The sequence below is a fragment of the Rhincodon typus genome, chromosome 37 (assembly GCF_021869965.1).
Source record: "Rhincodon typus isolate 14 chromosome 37, sRhiTyp1.1, whole genome shotgun sequence".
Classification (NCBI taxonomy): Eukaryota; Metazoa; Chordata; class Chondrichthyes; order Orectolobiformes; family Rhincodontidae; genus Rhincodon; species Rhincodon typus.
The window spans coordinates 10235813-10240584 of NC_063368.1; positions in this window are offsets into that span (position 1 = coordinate 10235813).

The window sequence follows — 4772 nt, forward strand, 5'->3', positions numbered from 1 at the left end:
AAAACCAGTGATAATTTAGCTATCATATGACACTGAAATTCGTTTGAAGATTATTGAGAGGGGAAAGTAAGGACATGGGAAAGAAGGAGTTAAAAGTAGGAAATAAGAAATGAGATATAATAGCCAAATGATTATGTTAGTAATGTAGTAATTTAGAGGCCAGCACTAATCAATACAGAGAGATATGTTCAAATCACACCTTAGTAATTGAGGATTTAAATACACGATATATAACACAGAATAAAAACTAGTAACAGTGACCATAAGACTACAGTATTGTGGTAAAGTTCATTTCCCTCATTAATGTTCTTGAGGCAGGGAAATCTGCCTTCCTTACCCAATCTGGGTTATATATGAGTCCAGATCCACGATAATGTGATTGACACTCAACCACCCTTTGAAAGACCGAGCAAGTCTCTCAGTTGTAGTACAGGCAGAAAGGGTTAGGGTTAGGGTACACAGGTTAGGTGTAGCGAAATAACTGCACAGAATCTGGTATCCCATCACAGCATCACCCTTTATTTACATGTGCACAGTACATAGGCTCTGACCAGACAGCTCAGAGCCAGTCTCTAGATAAAGGAGACTTTCTGAATCTCCTGTTTATATCTATCAGCCAGGGCTCCCTAATTGGCCCAGGTTAACAACCCCAATCAGGGAACTCATAGTCAATGAGACCCACCTGGCCCTCATTCCAATCACTACACATGGGCAACAAATAATGGACTCTCCAGACACGCCATTATTCCATTAAAAGGATAAATTAAATTTGGAACAGCTCTTGGTTTCCATTTGACTATTTTCTATTTTAATTGAAACATATCATTTACAACTTGAACACAAACAGATGAGTAAAGAGTTGGAGTGGGCTATTCAGCACCTTGATTCTGAACTTCCACTTATTAAGATCACAATCTGATTGTAACCTCAAATCCACATTCTCAACTACTCTTGATAACCCTTCACTTCCTTGCTTACATGGAATCTTTCCACCTTGGTCTTAAACGTTTCAAACACTCTGCTACTACTTCCTTTTCAGGCAGAGTGTTCCAAAGACTCACAGTTCTCTGAGAGAAAACATTTAGCCTCATCGCCATTATAAATCGGTGACACCTTATTTTTAAGTAGTGATCCTAGTTCTAAATTCTCCCTTAAGAGGAAACATCCCCTCTACCTTCACCCCAATTAGAATCTAATTTAAAGTTCAACATGAAGCTTACTAAATTGAATGCCTAGAAAACTAGACATGATAATCTGAAGGTTTTCTTTCATGTCAATGAGGAGTCGTTATGTCAAAAAGCAATTCATTCCATTCCCTGAGTAGCAGAAGCCTGTTTGTAATAGTCCTGTGTTCATCCCTGTCAATTGTGTTTCTGGGCAATCGTGTTATTGTTGTGTGAGTACACAAGTGCTAGAAAGAAAGCTGATGTGTAGCCAGTGTCGTGTACAGACTGGAGAAGGGGAAAGAAAGATTAACTCACAGACCTGGGAATTCACACCTGAGTTTGACATCATTTAGGTCAAACTTATTTTGCCCAGATGTTGTAACCTAGCAGGGAAATGAAAAAAAAATCCATGGACAAATTTACAGAGCAGCATGACTCAGGCTTAATATTTAAAAACACAAAAAAAAACTGCATTTCTGTTCTTTCTCCTCTATGTCCTCCCTTTTCTGAAGGCACTGAATCGACAAGTGTCCAATACCCTCTGGTATTTATTCCAAATAGCAAGAATACAAGCATAGGCAATGCACGTTGGCAAATTGTACACCAGCACCATCGATAACAACAACATTTATTTGCATGGCACAAAACACTAGAACATCCCAAGATGCTTCACAGAATCATCACTAAAATGTCTGACACTGAGCCTCTTAAGGAGATAATAGATTGGGTGACTGAAATCCTGGTCAAAGGTCTTCAGGGGTAATAGGCCAGGGATCGATGGGGTAAATGCAGGAAGGATGTTGATGGAAGAGTAAATGCAGGAAGCAAAAGGATTAGGCCATTTATGACTGAGATGAGGAGAAATGTCTTCACCCAGAGAGTGGGGAACCTGTGGAATTCTCTGCCACAGAATGCAGTCGAGGCTAAAACATTGAATGTTTTCAAAAAGGAGTTAGATATAGTTCTGAGGGCTGAGGGGATCAAAGGGTGTGGGGAGAAAATGGCAACAGGGAACTAACTGGATCATCAGTCATCAAAGGGCTGAATGGTCCACTTCTTGCCTACTTCCATACAGTTTCCATGTTTGAGGAGCAATATAGGGGAAGAAAGCAAGTTAGGGAGTCAGAGAAAGAGTGCATACCAGAGTTTAAGGCCCAGGATCTGAAGTCAGGGCAGGCAACTCTGAGGTGATTAAATTTGAGGTCAGAATCAGAAGGAGCACAGGTATTTCAGAGGGTAGTGATGCTGGAGAAGATTACAGAGGTAGGGAACGTGATCCTTTCCCTAATCCCATTGGAAGCAATGACAGCTTTTTTAGAGAAGAGAATTCCAGATTTGTAGAAATCTTTGTATGAAAAGATGCTGCTCACTTTCCAAGGTTTGATACTAGTTTTAAGGTTATGCTTGTTCTGATTTCCCCCACCCTCAATCAGCAGAGGAAATAGTTTCTCTCTATCTGTATAACACTTTTAGGCCCATACTTTCATGGGCTGAACTGGGACCAAAGTGAAGGCGGGGCTGGGAAGAGATGGCAGCCAGGTTCTGGTTCGGCACCAATCCTGCTCCAAGGAAGTGTGTCACATGGAAACTTTCGGGACAGCAAAAGCTGGCCGATTTTTTCATCCACTTCTTCAGTCATCTCATGCCCATTATAGTGCTTTCAATATTTTTCAACTGTATTGTTTTCATGGGATATGGGCATCATTGGCAAGGCCAGCATTTGCAGTTCATCTCTAATTGAACTTGAATGTGGGTGGCTTGTTTGGAGCCTTTGAGAGGGCAGTTCGAGTCAAACACACCGCTGTGGATCTGGAGTCAACAGAAAGGTAGACTGGATAAGGACATCACACCACTTCTCTAAAGGACATTGGTAAACCAGGTAGACTTTTACAACAATCAATGAAAATTTCACAGTCATTGTTGTTAGGGCTGTGGAACCAGCCACTGGCAGTTAATGTTTGGGATTAACTCTACCAAGTTTCTGTTCTATGCTGGTTTTAAGGACCTATTTGGTTAATAGTGGTGGAGCATAAAAGCATTAGTGAATCATAATGGGATGAAGCACTTGTCTTAAGATGTGTTTATTATATGATAGCAATAAGTATATGTTACACTGGCTAGTTAGACATAAGAACCAAGACTGTCAGGAGATATTGAAAACTCCTCTGCCTCCGTTAGGAGGTCAAATTAGGTTCCTCTTTCCTCACCCAAAACACAATTAGATCATCAGATTTGGGTGGAGCTCATTGCAATCTCCAACATTAACCCTATGGGAACCATAAGCATATACAATCCCTCTGCTTAAGCTTCTTTTTATTGAAACGTACATTTGCGTATATAACTGTATTTACTACTGCTCCATCTCCCTCTGAGTTTGACAAATCCAGGCAGTTAGGAGGTTATGCAGTTCTTCCCTGCATGTTCTCCGGAAGATTGGTAGGTCTTTGGCGTGAGAACTGTTGATCTTGATTCTGATCTTGACTTTGATTGATCTGTAGAATATTTCCGTCATGCTGTTCCTCATTGGGTTCATTCTAATCAAGCATTGGTGGAGACGGTTCCACAAAGAGACAAGATTCCTGAGGTTTCTCAGTACAACTTTCTTGGTTGTATGGAAATATACAATCGCTGCTGGTCGGCTGACTCTTGAACAACTTGTACTGTCCCTTATCCATACCCATTACCATTTGGTCAAACATGGAAAGTGTTGTGCACAGTCTGGTGAGTATCCTGTTTCCCCCTATAAGATTGTTGCTTCTTACATACTTTTTTATAGTCCTGTAGATAATCCTAATAATCCTGATTGAGTTGCTGACCACTATATCCTACAGTAAGTCAATGCTAACTTAAGCTTTTTATTTGATGGATGTTTGCTTTTGTAAGTAGTAGTGTTGTTTTATTTTCTTTGATTTACAAGGTTTTAATGTGTTCAAAGTAGGAATTCTGTAGTATTGTCTTCTAATAAAGTTTCAGTACCAATGCAACATTATTTTGCTTATGCTTTAAATTCTGTATTAATAATGGGTTGAAGGATTATGTGAAGCGGGCAGGAAAGTGGAGTCTATGCCAAGATGAGAGCTCCCATAATTGTATCCCTGGACACTATGGGCAATTTAGCATGGCAAGCCCACATAGACACAGGGAGAATGTGCAAACTCCATGCAGTTGCCCAAGGGTGCAATTGAACCTGGGTCCCTGATGCTGTGAGGCAGCAGTGCTAACCACTGAGCCACTGTGCCACTCAACACTATACTCTGTCCAGTCCCCTCATCATCTTTAAAACTTCTATCAGTTCTCCTCTTGGCCTTCTCTCTGCCAAGGAAAACATTCCCAATTTCTCCAATCTTTCCTTAATACTTAGACTGGCCATGCTTCAGTACAATATTAGCAAACGGCAATATATTCTCGGTCTCCCTTTCGTTCCTGTCAGAATTAGTTGAACCTGTTTTGAGTTGCTAAACATTGAATCCTGCAGTAAGTCAATGCTGACTTAATTTTTTTGTGTGTCTCATCCTTGGAACCATTCTTGCAAATCTCTTCTGCACTTTCTCCAGTGGGTTCACATCCTTCCTAAAGTTTGATGCCTAGAAATGCACACAATATTCC